The sequence below is a fragment of the Lolium rigidum genome, chromosome 2, assembly GCF_022539505.1.
Source record: "Lolium rigidum isolate FL_2022 chromosome 2, APGP_CSIRO_Lrig_0.1, whole genome shotgun sequence".
NCBI lineage: Eukaryota > Viridiplantae > Streptophyta > Magnoliopsida > Poales > Poaceae > Lolium > Lolium rigidum.
Window position 1 is genome coordinate 107,179,269 of NC_061509.1, and position 17,242 is coordinate 107,196,510.

Here is a 17,242-nt window from a genome sequence, read left to right on the forward strand (position 1 = left end):
AATGGACTAGTGGCTTCATCCGCTTATCCAATAATTTTGCAAAAAGAGTCGGCAATGGGGTTCCCAAGCCCCAATTAATTAACTTTGATTAATAATTCTCTTCACATGTTTTGCTCTGATTCATCAGTAAGCAACTTAATTTTGCAAATAGACACTCCTTCATGGTATGTGAATGTTTGAAGGCACCCGAGGATTCGGTTAGCCATGGCTTGTGTGAGCAAAAGGTTGGGAGGAGTGTCATCCATAAATAAATAAAAACTAAACTAAAGTACATGTGTAAACAAAAGAGAAGAGGGACGATCTACCTTGCTGGTAGAGATAACGTCCTTCATGGGAGCCGCTCTTGGAAGTCTGGTTGATAAGGTAGTTAGAGTACCCGCTACCATTCGTTGACAACAATAAACACCTCTCAAAACTTTATTTGCATGCTCTCTATATGATTTCAAAACTTAAAAAGCTCTAGCACATGATTTAATCCTCGCTTCCTCTGCGAAGGGCCTTTCTTTTACTTTATTGTTAAGTCAGTTTACCTATTCCTTCTATCTTAGAAGCAAACACTTGTATCAACTGTGTGCATTGATTCTTACATGTTTACCTATTGCACTTGTTATATTGCTTTATGTTGACAACTATCCATGAGATATACATGTTACAAGTTGAAAGCAACCGCTGAAACTTAATCATCCTTTGTGTTGCTTCAATGCCTCTACTAAGAATTTATTGCTTTATGAGTTAACTCTTATGCAAGACTTATTGATGCTTGTCTTGAAAGTACTATTCATGAAAAGTCTTTGCTTTATGATTCATTTTTTTACTCATGTCATTACCATTGTTTTGATCGCTGCATTCATTACATATGCTTACAATAGTATGATCAAGGTTATGATGGCATGTCACTTAAGAAATTATCTTTGTTATCGTTTACCTGCTCGGGACGAGCAGGAACTAAGCTTGGGGATGCAGATACGTCTCCGACGTATCGATAATTTCTTATGTTCCATGCCACATTATTGATGATATCTACATGTTTTATGCATACTTTATGTCATATTTATGCGTTTTCCGGAACTAACCTATTGACGAGATGCCGAAGGGCCGCTGTCGTTGTCTCGCTGTTTTTGGTTTCGTAAATCCTAGTAAGGAAATATTCTCGAATCGGACGAAATCAATGCCCGAGATCCTATTTTTCCACGAAGCTTCCGTAACACCCGAGAGCCGCCAGAGGGGGGCCATAGGGCCACCAGACGCTAGGGCGGCGCGGCCGTGGCCTCGGGCCGCGCCCCGTTGTGTCACCGCCTCGTCGACCTTCCGACTCCGCCTCTTCGCCTATATAAAGGTCCCCGACCTAAAACACGATACGGAAAAGCCACGGTACGAGAAACCTTCCGAGCCGCCGCCATCGCGAAGCCAAGATCCGGGGGACAAGAGTCTCCGTTCCGGCACGCCGCCGGACGGGGAAGTGCCCCCGGAAGGCTTCTCCATCAACACCACCGCCATCTTCATCACCGCTGTTGTCTCCCATGAGGAGGGAGTAGTTCTCCATCGAGGCTCGGGGCTGTACCGGTAGCTATGTGGTTAATCTCTCTCCTATGTACTTCAATACAATAATCTCATGAGCTGCCTTACATGATTGAGATTCATATGATGATGCTTGTAATCTAGATGTCATTATGCTAGTCAAGTGGGTTTTACTTATGTGATCTCCGGAGACTCCTTGTCCCACGTGTGTAAAGGTGACAAGTGTGTGCACCGTGTGGGTCTCTTAGGCTATATTTCACAGAATACTTATTCACTCGTTATGAATGGCATAGTGAAGTGCTTATTTATATCTCTTTATGATTGCAATGTGTTTTGTATCACAATATATCCGTGTGCTACTCTAGTGATGTTATTAAAGTAGTTTATTCCTCCCGCACGGTGTAATGGTGACAAAGTGTGTGCATCGTGTAGTACTTGGCGTAGGCTATGATTGTGATCTCTTGTAGATTATGAAGTTAACTATTGCTATGATAGTATTGATGTGATCTATTCCTCCTTTCGTAGTGTGAAGGTGACAGGGTGCATGCTATGTTAGTACTTGGTTTGGTTATGTTGATCTGTTATGCACTCTAAGGTTATTTAAATATGAACATTGAATATTGTGGAGCTTGTTAACTCCGGCATTGAGGGTTCGTGTAATCCTGCCACGCTTAGTGGTGTTCATCATCCAATAAGAGGGTGTAGAGTCTAGCATCTATCTATTTATTCTCGTTATGTGATCAATGTTGAGAGTGTCCACTAGTGAAAGTATGATCCCTAGGCCTTGTTCCTAAATATCGCTATCACTCGCTTGTTTACTCGTTTTACCGCATTTATACTCGCCCGCAATATTACTACCATCAACCGCACGCCAACAAGCACTTTTCTCGCGCCGTACTACTCGCTCATATTCATTCATACCACTTGTATTTCACTATCTCTTCGCCGAACTAGTGCACCTATTAGGTGTGTTGGGGACACAAGAGACTTCTTGCTTTGTGATTGCAGTGATTGCTTGAGAGGGATATCTTTGACCTCTTCCTCCCCGAGTTCGATAAACCTTGGGTGATCCACTTAAGGGAAACTTGTCGTCGTTCTACAAACCTCCGCTCTTGGAGGCCCAACACTGTCTACAAGAATAGAAGCACCCGTAGACATCAAGGTGCTCATCTTGAACTTGCCCAACTCAACCTTGTATCTTTTCATACTCTATCATAATATCTTAAGGTGTATAAAGAATTCTTCACTTGGAATCAAGCTCTCAAGATCTTGAACATCCATTGCTTATCACATAAGATAGAGCATGGCTACTATTGAGTTCCACATAAGAACTCCATCTTCATTTCTTCTTCTTGATAATATCACATATATATCTTCAAATCGATGATCATGATGCCAATACACAAGGTGTATCTTTATCTTCATGACATCCATACTTGAATCCAACACATGGAATACAAGTAGTACCTATGGAATATTCCTTCATATAAACTCAATGAAAACATTAGTCCATAAGGGTTGTCATTAGTTACCAAACCACACATAGGGGCAATATACCCTTACAATCTCCCCCATTTTGGTAATTGATGACAACCACAATAAGAGGGTTTATATAATGAATATTAGAGACAAGTACGCAACTTATCCGAGAATAAGTTGTATACAAGAGGTTGTATTTGATATGGTCAAGTAACACAAAGCTACTATCCCATATCAAAACCAACTCTACTCACACAACTACAACTAATGCAAGGGATGTGAGTAGAACCAATATATATAGAGCAAACTCCCCCACAACGTATGCACGTGTGATGAACATGAATTCAATTAATTGCATACATTGTCAAGATTTAACCTTTGGGACAATTTCCAACTCTATATATAAACAACCATGCAAGACATAATAAATATGGAATGCATGAGAGGCAAAAACACTTAAGCACAAACCAATCTTAAGTATAAAACCATTCCCTTAAACCCTCTAAACTTATCCCCCATTGGCATCGAGTGCCAAAATGGGTGAAAAATTTAGAAAGCCAATATAATGTGAGTTCCTCCCCAAGGTGTGCACTTCTCATAATTTGAGTGGAATCCAATGCACAGATCCAATGATGAATACTTGAAGGAAGTCAAACTATATTGAGGATCAAAGATTGCACAAGGATAACATGGTGAAGGAAGCTTTAACAAATAAAGCAAGCAATCAAAGATCCAATTGGACAAACAAAGATATCATCATAAGAGAGATATAGTGCTCTAAATAAAATAAGAAAGATCCCCAAGGTTCGTGCATAATTTATAATGTTTGCATTTGAATACAATATGCACAAACATGGAATCCTTACTCCCTCTATATTATTTAGAACATGACCAAGATAAAGAGAATATGCTTATCAAGGACAACTTGAGTCCAACAATTACGAGATATGAGTGCATGAAGAAAAATAAATAAACCAAGCACTCGTAAATCTTCTTTACCAACACCACTAGAAACAAAAGGATAAAAGATGGTCGGCAAAGAACAAGGATATCAATGTGATGGATTAACACTCTCATGTATATAGGTTTCTAAAGTGGACAATGTGATCCATAAAGAAACATCCACACACAAGAGGTTAATAAAATAAATGAGACAAGATATCCACGATGAAGTCATAAAATATACCAAAGGATGTTTGCTTAAGAAGCATATATAGCCTATGGCTCCAATTTTCACTTATGGTATATGAATGAGCTTCAACCAAGAAAATCTCAAAAACATCACAATTAACAATAAGGGAAGTAAAGATAGTTGAAATGTTTTGAGAAAGGCAACAAGTATCACAAATACGGATTTATTTCACAATTTCATCAATATTGCACATAAGAGCTCTTGAGGAATTGATATGCAATAAATTGCTACAGGGCATATTTAGGATAGGTGAATCATAAATATGATTATATATATTCCTATCATATTCATCTTCTCAAATTACTCAAATGTACAATAAGAAATTTTCTTTAAAAAGGATTTTTCAAGAACCACAATATTTTCGAAATAAATAATTTCATGCCAAGATGCAACCTACAAGAGGTTGGATGCTATATGAGAATGCATGAATAAGATACTTGTTACCGAGATAGCAATGGTATGATGTAGTAGATAAGAGTTCATCGATTGACGTGGGCACTACCCTTCGGGTAACCGACATTGCCCTATCCTGTACGGCCCAACTGGAGGCCCATGAAGATACCCGATGGCAAGGTGGGCCACTAGGACGGCGCTGGAGAAGATTCCTTGAAGTACAAGACGAAGAGCCGAACAAGGAAAGTTTAGTGCTAGGTCTTTTGTAAACCTAGTCGTATCCGGACAGATCTCTTGAGACCCGGCCTCCTATATAAAGGCCAGGAGAGGGGCCGCCGAGGGACACAATCAATCTTAGCAACTTTAGCCACCGAAGTCTAGAGCTAGGTCGCCGTAACACTTAGCCTCTCGACGAGATCACAACCGAAACCTTCGGCACCCCATTGTAACCCGATATTTTCATAATCAAGATCGACAGCAGACGTAGGGGTGTTACCTCATCGAGGGCCCTAAACCTCGGGTAAATTGCTCTCCCCGCTTGTCTGTTAACCGATGTCTCGTGTCAGCCTACAGGATTCCATCAACCCTAAGCCCCAATCGGAGGGCATTGTCGAGGAGCACCCTCGTCAATTGGCGCCGTCTGTGGGAACCCTGTCGGCACAAGGCAGGTCATCGGCAGTACCAGCCACGTCTGCAACGTTCACGCTGGAGTCGCCAACACCGCCAGAACGAAGGGATTCGGTTCGCCGTGGATCATTCGAGTTCGTACCACACACCGAGGCGTCGCGTTCGATCCCCGTAGAATCACGCGGCAACATGGATACTACTTTCGGTGGTGTTCACTTCATTATTGATTCCAGAGGGTTTCTTCGCCTCCCTAGTTCAAACGCATCAAGCCCAAGAACTTTGGCTCCAGGAGATATCACGCCAGTAGTGGCCTTGGCGGCCATATCCAGGAGCACAGGAGAGGGCAGCCGAAGCAGCTTTGACGTCGTAGAGGAGCAAAGGAAGAGACGAAGGGACTCACGCCGCGAAGAAGAAGAGCGAATCGCAACTCGCCCTCGACAAGACAAACGAGGATGCCATAACGCGCAATCGAGCAAGAATCGCCTTCGCACGCCTTACCTATCAGCCACGGAGCAACTTGAAGCACTGTGTTACCTGCATTCTTACATTGATCCAAAGGATTGCCTCGAGAAATCTAGTCACTTGCTCAGAAACTGTCGGCAGTTCCTCGAGATTCGGCAGCTTCGCGATGACCTTAGGGTTGAAGCCACTGTAAGAGTCCACACGATGGAGAGAAGAGCGGCATCCTACAGCTATCAGCCAAAACCATACGTGCTGTAACCATATGTGCCGGAGCCATACGTACCATCGGGAGGAGACCAGTCCGCACCAACCGAGGTATTCCTGCATCTCGCAGACAGGTTAACATGATCCATAAAACCAGCTTTTCAAGAGAGAAGTCAAGAAGTTTTCCCGGAAGTGAAGTACGCAGAAGTTGCCATGGTCGACACACCCGAATACATCGACCGGTCGGACCAAAGCATATCGTTCGAGCAAGGCAGATCACCCGAAGGCCGTTCCAAGGCCCGGCCACGCATCCCCGATTCTTGAAGCACGGATTGGAGGATATAACATGAGCAAGGTATTCATGGATGGAGGAAGTGGTCCGAATCTGCTGTTTGCCAGCACGATGAAAGCAATGGGCCTCACAGTCGACATGTCGAGGGAGTCCGACACGGGATTCCATGGCATTATACCGACTCGACCCGCTTATTCCCTTGGTAAAATATCGCTGGATGTAGTTTTCGGCACGGCTAGCAACTTCGTAAAGGAAAAATCGAGTTCGAAGTGGTTGATTGGGAATCTCGCACCATGCCATCCTCGGCGGACCAGCGTTTGCTAAGTTTATGGCAGTCCCCCATTATGCGTACTTGAAGTTGAAGATGCCATGCAATAACGGGACAACACTAACCGTCCATGGAAGCTTCTCCCGCTCAAACAACTGCGACAGAGATTTCCAAAAGATCGCCTCGAAATTCAGGGCAAGGGAAGAACTTAATGCGGTTGACGCCGTTACAGACCACGCACAACCGCCAGCAGATAATCGCAACGTAAGATCTAATGAATTTGACGCTGTGAAGGAAGCAAAGAAGCAGCAGGTGCATCCCTCTGACCCGAAGAAGACAATCAATACTTCGGCAGACCTCACTGTCGCATAGGAAAGCGCGCTCATCGAGTTCCTCCATGAGCGCTAGGAAATATTTGCATGGGAACCATCCGACATGCCAGGTATTCCTGGGAACTCGCTGAGCACAACCTCAATGTCGACCCAAAAGCCAAACCAAGACAACGACCGATGCGCCGGTTTTTAGAGCCAAAGAGAAAGGCCATCGGCGAAGAAGTTAGTCGGCTCCGCAAGGCTGGATTCATTCGGGAGCTCAAGGAAGCTGAGTGGGTGGCCAATCCAGTCATGGTACCAAAGAAAGACACAACCGCCCTTCGCATGTGTATCGATTACACGAGCCTCAACAAGCATTGCCCTAAGGATCACTTCCCCTTACCTCGAATAGATTAGATAGTTGATGTCTACGGGTGCTTCTATTCTTGTAGACAGTGTTGGGCCTCCAAGAGCAGAGGTTTGTAGAACATCAGCAAGTTTCCCTTAAGTGGATCACCCAAGGTTTATCGAACTCAGTGAGGAAGAGGTCAAAGATATCCCTCTCATGCAACCCCGCAACCACAAAGCAAGAAGTCTCTTGTGTCCCCAACACACCTAATAGGTGCACTAGTTCGGCGAAGAGATAGTGAAATACAAGTGGTATGAATGAATATGAGCAAGTAGTAACGGCGCTGTAAAAGTGCTTGTCAGCGTGCAGTTGATGGTAGTAATATTGCAGGAAGTAAACATGCAACAGAACAGTAAACAAGGAGCGATAGCAGTATTTAGGAACAAGGCTTAGGGATCATACTTTCACTAGTGGACACTCTCAACATTGATCACATAACAGAATAAATAGATAGATGCTAGACTCTACACCCTCTTGTTGGATGATGAACACCACTAATCGTGTAGGATTACATGAACCCTCAATGCCGGAGTTAACAAGCTCCACAATATTCAATGTTCATATTTAAATAACCTTAGAGTGCATGACAGATCAACATAACCAAACCAAGTACTAACATAGCATGCACACTGTCACCTTCACGCTACGAAAGGAGGCATACATCACATCAATACCATCATAGAAATAGTTAACTTCATAATCTACAAGAGATCACAATCATAGCCTACGCCAAGTACTACACGATGCACACACTCGTCACCATTACACCGTGCAGTGAGGAATAAACTACTTTAATAACATCACTAGAGTAGCACACGGATATATTGTGATACAAAACACATTGCAATCATAAGGGGATATAAATAATCACTTCACTATGCCATTCATAACAATGAATAAGTATTCTCGTGAAATATAGCCTAAGAGACCCACACGGTGCACACACTCGTCACCTTTACACACGTGGGACAAGGAGTCTCCTGGAGATCACATAAGTAAAATCCACTTGACTAGCATAATGACATCTAGATTACAAGCATCATCATATGAATCTCAATCATGTAAGGCAGCTCATGAGATTATTGTATTGAAGTACATAGGAGAGAGATTAACCACATAGCTACCGGTACAGACCCGAGCCTCGATGGAGAACTACTCCCTCCTCATGGGAGACAGCAGCGTTGATGAAGATGGCGGTGGTGTCGATGGAGAAGCCTTCCGGGGCACTTCCCCGTCCCGGCGGCGTGCCGGAACGAGACTCCTGTCCCCCGCATCTTGGCTTCGCGATGGCGGCGGCTCTGGAAGGTTTTCTCTGGTTTCGTCGAACGTGATAGGGTTTTCGCGACGGAGGCTTTAAGTAGACGGAAGGGCAAGGTCGGTGGAGTCCTGGTGGGGCCACACACTAGGCCAGCGCGGCCAGGGCTTGGGCCGCGCTGCCCTACTGTGTCCCCACCTTGTGGCCCCACTTCGTTTCCCCTTCGGACTTCTGGAAGCTTCGTGGAAAAATAGGACCCTGGGCGTTGATTTCGTCCGATTTCGAGAATATTTCCTTACTAGGATTTCTGAAACCAAAAACAGCAGAAAACAGCAACTGGCCCTTCGGCATCTCATCAATAGGTTAGTTCCGGAAAATGCATAAATATGACATAAAGTATGCATAAAACATGTAGATATCATCAATAATGTGGCATGGAACATAAGAAATTATCGATACGTCTGAGACGTATCAAGCATCCCCTAAGCTTAGTTCTCGCTCGTCCCGAGCAGTAAACGATAACAAAGATAATTTCTGGAGTGACATGCCATCATAACCTTGATCATACTATTGTAAGCATATGTAATGAATGCAACGATCAAAACAATGGTAATGACATGAGTAAACAAATGAATCATAAAGCAAAGACTTTTCATGAATAGTACTTTCAAGACAAGCATCAATAAGTCTTGCATAAGAGTTAACTCATAAAGCAATAAATCAAATTAAAGGTATTGAAGCAACACAAAGGAAGATTGAGTTTCAGTGGTTGCTTTCAACTTATAACATGTATATCTCATGGATATTGTCAATGTAAAGTAATATAACAAGTGCAATATGCAAGTATGTAGGAATCAATGCACAGTTCACACAAGTGTTTGCTTTTTGAGGTGGAAAGAGATAGGTGAACTGACTCAACATAAAAGTAAAAGAAAGGCCCTTCGCAGAGGGAAGCATTGATTGCTATATTTGTGCTAGAGCTTTGGTTTTGAAAACAAGAAACAATTTTGTCAACGGTAGTAATAAAGCATACGTGTTATGTAAATTATATCTTACAAGTTGCAAGCCTCATGCATAGTGTACTAATAGTGCCCGCACCTTGTCCTAATTAGCTTGGGTTAACACAGATTATCATTGCATAACATATGTTTCAACCAAGTGTCACAAAGGGGTACCTCTATGCCGCCTGTACAAGGGTCTAAGGAGAAAGTTCGCATTGGATTTCTCGCTTTTGATCATTCTTCAACTTAGACACCCATACCGGGACAACATAGACAACAGATAATGGACTCCTCTTTAATGCATAAGCATTCAACAACAGTTAATATTCTCATAAGAGATTGAGGTTTATGTCCAAACTGAAACTTCCACCATGATTCATGGCTTTAGTTAGCGGCCCAATGTTCTTCTCTAACAGTATGCATACTCAAACCATTTGATTGTGAAAACCGCCCTTACTTCACACAAGACGGACATGCATAGCAACTCACATGATATTCAACAAAGAGTAGTTGATGGCGTCCCCAGGAACATGGTTATCGCACAACAAACAACTTAATAAGAGATAAAGTGCATAAGTACATATTCAATACCACAATAGTTTTTAAGGCTATTTTGTCCCATGAGCTATATATTGCAAATACGAATGATGGAAATTTAAAGGTAGCACTCAATCAATTTACTTTGGAATGGCGGAGAAATACCATGTAGTAGGTAGGTATGGTGGACACAAACGACATAGTGGTTGGCTCAAGGATTTTGGATGCATGAGAAGTATTCCCTCTCGATACAAGGTTTAGGCTAGCAAGGTTATTTGAAACAAACACAAGGATGAACCGATGCAGCAAAACTCACATAAAAGACATATTGTAAACATTATAAGACTCTACACCGTCTTCCTTGTTGTTCAAAACTCAATACTAGAAATTATCTAGACTTTAGAGAGACCAAATATGCAAACCAAATTTTAGCAAGCTCTATGTATTTCTTCATTAATGGGTGCAAAGTATATGATGCAAGAGCTTAAACATGAGCACAACAATTGCCAAGTATCAAATTATTCAAGACATTTTAGAATTACTACATGTAGCATTTCCCGATTCCAACCATATAACAATTTAACGAAGAAGATTCAACCTTCGCCATGAATACTATGAGTAAAGCCTAAGGACATATTGTCCATATGCAACAAGCTGAGCGTGTCTCTCTCCCACACAATGAATGCTAGGATCCATTTTATTCAAACAAAAACAAAACAAAAACAAACCGACGCTCCAAGCAAAGCACATAAGATGTGATGGAATAAAAATATAGTTTCAGGGGAGGAACCTCGATAAGTTGTCGATGAAGAAGGGGATGCCTTGGGCATCCCCAAGCTTAGATGCTTGAGTCTTATTGAAATATGCAGGGATGAACCACCGGGGCATCCCCAAGCTTAGACTCTTCACTCTTCTTGATCATAGTATATCATCCTCCTCTCTTGACCCTTGAAAACTTCCTCCACACCAAACTCGAAACAAACTCATTAGAGGGTTAGTGCATAATCAAAAATTTCACATGTTCATAGGTGACACAATCATTCTTAACACTTCTGGACATTTCCCAAAGCTACTGGAAGTCAATGGAACAAAGAAATCCATCCAACATAGCAAAAGAGGCAATGCGAAATAAAAGGCAGAATCTGTCAAACATGAACAGCTTCGTAAAGACGAATTTTAAAGTGGCACCAGACTTGCTCGATGAAAATGCCCAAATTGAATGAAAGTTGAGTACATATCCGAGGATCACGCACGTAAATTGGCAGATTTTTCTAAGTTACCTACAGAGAATTCTTCCCGCATTCGTGACAGCATGCAAATCTGTTTCTCGCACAGAATCCAAATCTAGTATCAACCTTGCTATCAAAGACTTTACTTGGCACAACAATGCAATAAAATAAGATAAGGAGAGGTTGCTACAGTAATAATAACTTCCAAGACTCAAATATAAAACAAAAGTACTGTAGCAAAATAAAACATGGGTTATCTCCCAAGAAGTTCTTTCTTTATAGCCATTAAGATAGGCTCAGCAATTTTATTGATGCTCGCGCAAGAAATAAGAGTTGAAGCAAAAGAGAGCATCAAGAAGCGAATTCAAAACACATTTAAGTCTAACATGCTTCCTATGCATAGGAATCTTGTAAATAAACAAGTTCATGAAGAGCAAAGTAACAAGCATAGAAAGATAAAACCGGTGTAACTTCAAAAATTTCAGCATATAGAGAGGTGTTTTAGTAACATGAAAATTTCTACAACCATATTTTCCTCTCTCATAATAATTTTCAGAGGCATCATGAACAAACTCAAAAATATAAGTACCACATAAAGCATTCTTATCATGAGTCTCATGCATAAAATTATTACTCTCCACATAGGCATAATCAATTTTATTAGTTGTAGTGGGAGCAAATTCAACAAAGTAGCTATCATTATTATTCTCATCATCAAATATAGGAGGCATATTGTAATCATAATTAAACTTATCCTCCATAGTAGGCGGCACTAAAAGACCAAAATCATTATAATCATCATAAATAGGAGGCAAAGTATCATCAAAGTAAATTTTCTCCTCAATGCTTGGGGGACTAAAAATATCATGCTCATCAAAGCCAGCTTCCCCAAGCTTAGAATTTTCCATATCATTAGCAACAATGGTGTTCAAAGCGTTCATACTAATATGTTCCATAGGTTTTTTAATTTTCGCATCAAACCATCCATGTCTTAAATCAGGAAATAGAATAAGAAGCTCATTGTTGTCCATTATGCCTAACTAGTGTAAACAAGAAACAAAAAGATGCAATTGCAGGATCTAAAGGAAATAGCTTCGAGTACTTACAACGGCGAAAATAGCTTGGTAGCCGAGATCCGGAGTGTGAGTACCTTTTACCTTTCCTCCCAGCAACGGCGCCTGAAAATAGCTTGATGTCTACGGGTGCTTCTATTCTTGTAGACAGATGTTGGGCCTCCAAGAGCAGAGGTTTGTAGAACAGCGAAGAAGTTTCCCTTAAGTGGATCACCCAAGGTTTATCGAACTCAGTGGAGGAAGAGGTCAAAGATATCCCTCTCGTGCAACCCCGCAACCACAAAGCAAGAAGTCTCTTGTGTCCCCAACACACCTAATAGGTGCACTAGTTCGGCGAAGAGATAGTGAAATACAAGTGGTATGAATGAATATGAGCAGTAGTAACGGCGCCGTAAAAGTGCTTGCTGGCGTGCGCTGATGGTAGTAATATTGCAGGAAGTAAACATGCAAGAGAACAAGAAACAAGCAAATGATAGCAGTATTTAGGAACAAGGCTTAGGGATCATACTTTCACTAGTGGACACTCTCAACATTGATCACATAACATAATAAATAGATAGATGCTAGACTCTACACCCTCTTGTTGGATGATGAACACCACTAACTCGTGTAGGATTACACGAACCGTCAATGCCGGAGTTAACAAGCTCCACAATATTCAATGTTCATATTTAAATAACCTTAGAGTGCATGACAGATCAACATAACCAAACCAAGTACTAACATAGCATGCACACTCGTCACCTTCACGCTACGAAAGGAGGCATAGATCACATCAATACCATCATAGCAATAGTTAACTTCATAATCTACAAGAGATCACAATCATAGCCTACGCCAAGTACTACACGATGCACACACTCGTCACCATTACACCGTGCAGGAGGAATAAACTACTTTAATAACATCACTAGAGTAGCACACAGTATATATTGTGATACAAAACACATTGCAATCATAAGGGGATATAAATAAGCACTTCACTATGCCATTCATAACAACTGAATAAGTATTCTGTGAAATATAGCCTAAGAGACCCACACGGTGCACACACTCGTCACCTTTACACACGTGGGACAAGGAGTCTCCGGAGATCACATAAGTAAAATCCACTTGACTAGCATAATGACATCTAGATTACAAGCATCATCATATGAATCTCAATCATGTAAGGCAGCTCATGAGATTATTGTATTGAAGTACATAGGAGAGATTAACCACATAGCTACCGGCATGACCCCGAGCCTCGATGGAGAACTACTCCTCCTCATGGGAGACAAAGCAGCGTTGATGAAGATGGCGGTGATGTCGATGGAGAAGCCTTCCGGGGCACTTCCCCGTCCCGGCGGCGTGCCGGAACGAGACTCCCGTCCCCCGGATCTTGGCTTCGCGATGGCGGCGGCTCCGGAAGGTTTTCTCTCGGTTTCGTCGAACGTGATAGGGTTTTCGCGACGGAGGCTTTAAGTAGACGGAAGGGCAAGGTCGGTGGAGTCCTCGGTGGGGCCACACACAGGCCGGCGCGGCCAGGGCTTGGGCCGCGCCGCCCTACCGTGTCCCCACCTCGTGGCCCCACTTCGCTTCCCCTTCGGACTTCCGGAAGCTTCGTGGAAAAATAGGACCCCGGGCGTTGATTTCGTCCGATTCCGAGAATATTTCCTTACTAGGATTTCTGAAACCAAAAACAGCTAGAACAAAGAACTGGCCCTTCGGCATCTCGTCAATAGGTTAGTTCCGGAAAATGCATAAATATGACATAAAGTATGCATAAAACATGTAGATATCATCAATAATGTGGCATGGAACATAAGAAATTATCGATACGTCGGAGACGTATCAATAGTCGACTCCACAGCAGGATGTGATCGTCTCTCTTTCCTCGATGCGTACTCCGGATACAATCAGATCAAGCTCAAGAAGGAGGACCAAGAGCTGACCGCATTCATCACCCCACACGGCATTTTCTGTTACAACGTCATGACTTTCGGGTTTTAAAAATGCGGGAGCAACTTATCGACGATGTATGCAAGCATGTCTTGGAGAGCAGATTGGAAGGAATGTCGAGGTCTACATTGATGACATCGTGGTGAAGACAAAGCACGCCGCCACACTTATCGATGATTTGCGGGAAACCTTCGACAATCTCGACGGATATAAAATCAAGTTGAACCCGAAGAAATGTTTCTTCGGGATGCCAGAGGACAAGTACTCGGGTACTTCATCTCAGCCGAGGGATAGAAGCAAACCCTTTAAAGATCAAAGCTATTCTCGACATGGAGCTGCCAAAGAATTTGCATCAAGTGCAGCAATTGGCGGGACGATTGGCGGCACTCGCAGATTTATTGCCAAGCTAGGAGAGAAAGCTCTGCCCTTCTACAACCTGATGAAAATGTCAGAAAAGTTCGAGTGGACCGATGAGGCGCAAGAATCTTTCGACAATCTAAAGAGGATCTTGTCGACATCTCCACTGCTCGTGACACCGCATGAAAAGGAAACACTGCTCATGTACATAGTAGCAACGGTGCAAGTCTTCAGCAGCGTGCTAGTTGTCGAACGGGAAGAGGCAGGAAGAGTCCACGGCGTGCAAAGACCGGTCTACTACCTCAGCGAAGTACTCACGCCAGCAAAGCAGAGATACCCTCATCACCGAAGCTAGCATATGCGGTATGGAGAAACAGCTCGTAAGTTGCGCCATTATTTCACGCGAGCATCCGATCATCGTGGTAAGCGAAGCACCGTTGAAAAATATACTCACTAACCCGTAAGCTGACGGGTCGAGTGTCCCAACGGGCCATTGAGATAGCACTTCACGACATAACCTTTGTCAACCGAACGGCGATAAAATCCCAAATCCTCCCGGACTTCGTGGCAAATTGGATCCAGCCGCAAACACCGCAGACACCCGATATGTTTGGTTCATGGACGATGTACTTTGACGGGTCAAAGCGGAGTACAAGTGCAGGAGCAGGGGTGATATTGATATCACCGCAAGGAGACAAGATGAAATACATTCTGCGTATGAATTTCTCTTACCGACAAATAATGAAGCAGAATACGAAGCATTGCTGCACAGAATGAAGATGGCAAAAGCATGTGGAGCAACTCGCCTGGAAATCTATGAAGACTCGAACTTGGTAGTGCAGCAGTCGATGAACTTATGCGACGCAGTCAGCGATAACATGATTTCCTACCATCAGTTGTATCAGAATATGGAAGCCAAGTTTGAAGGGTGCGAACTTAAGCACATCGGCGAGCCAACGAACGAGGAAGCCGACGCTCTAGCAAACATTGGATCCATGTGCTCTCCTATTCCGTATGGGGTATTCTACGAAGTCATTGAGCAACGATCGATAAAGGAGAAAGCATCGACATCTCCAAAATCATCGACCGATGTTCCGTAAGCAATTCTACAAAGAACCGACGAAGGAACTCCACCTCGCCCGCATAACAGGTCCTCCTCCTTGAACCCCTATGGACCAAACCTTATCCGGCATACTTGATAAAACAATAGTTACTAGAGGACCCAATGGAAGCCGATGAATTGTGAGACGATCAAAAGCCTTCACCGTGGTAAACGGAGAACTATACAAGCATAGTATTTCCAGCATCTTTCAAAGGTGCATTGCCATCGACGATGCAAAAGCTCTGTTACGCGAGTGTAACACCTCAAATTTCAAAACAAAGAGAAAATAAATTTCCTTTTTCCAAAAATGAGAACCAACAAAAACTTTTCTTAAATAGAGTGCTATGCTTAGTGCTCATACCTATTACTTGTGTTTTTGCCATGATGAGTGTAATTATGCTTATGTGATAAACCCTAAAACCTTAAAGTGATCAAGTGAAGATCACAAACCAAATAAAATAAAAGAGGAAGAAATCAAATAAGAAAAACTCTAAACCCTAACCTTCTCAAAAATCATGTAGATCTATTTCGAGAAACCCAAAATAAAAGAAAAGACATATGTGGGCATGTAGCCCTAATGTGTAAATTTTGAACTTTACCTTTCTTACTTTGCTAAATGGTGGTGAACCATTGCAAAACTTACTAAACCCTAAACCTCATCCCTCTTGTCATAAATCTTGGGAAAACAAAATAAAAGGAAAAGATCTTATTTAAGAAAAAGGCATATGCAAGCCTATGGTTACTTTTTGAAAATGATGAGCTTGGCTTTGTCTACGTTGAGTAGATGAATTGAAATACCTCAACACACTCAACCAAGCACTTATCAATCAATTCAAGTAAGAAACAAAATGAAATCCAACATATGCATAGAGGCATATGTGGCACTTAGCCAAAATATCAAATCTTGACCTAGGCCGTTCCATTGCCTCAAAATGGTGTGAACCTTTCACTCAACTCAATAGAACACCAAATAAACCTCACTCTTGTCAAGGTGAAGCAAATAAAAATAAAAGAATAAAAGCTAGAAAATCCCAAAACCCTCACATATGGCTCTATGCCATTTTTATAAATTTTGACCCTAGACCATTGTGGTCTTCACAATTAGTTGAACATTGTTACTAAACACTTATTACAACTTTTGGAATCAAATAAACACAAATCAAATGGTTTTCAACTTCAAATTTGGCTCACATATGATATTGGTCAAATCTGCTAATTCTAGTCTGATCACCACTTTGAGCCCTTGCATTTCGAAATTTTCAAACTAAACTTTGTCAACTCTTTGCACCTCATCCAAGAGGACATCAAGGTGAACACTTTTTATAAAGATCACCATGCCAAATTCTTTCTTGATCATTAGCTATGCTCAACCAAAGTTGCAACTTTTTATTAAGTTCAACAATCTCACACTTGTCAATTTGGGCAATTCTTTGAATTCGAAAATTCCACCACCACACTCCCTCACCTCTGGTCATTTCTAACTAAATGAATTACTCACAATTCAACACCTGCAAGCTTTTGAATTAAATCAAATGTAAATAAAATTCACAAATAGAATCTATGTAACTATTTGACACTATTCCAAATAGTGA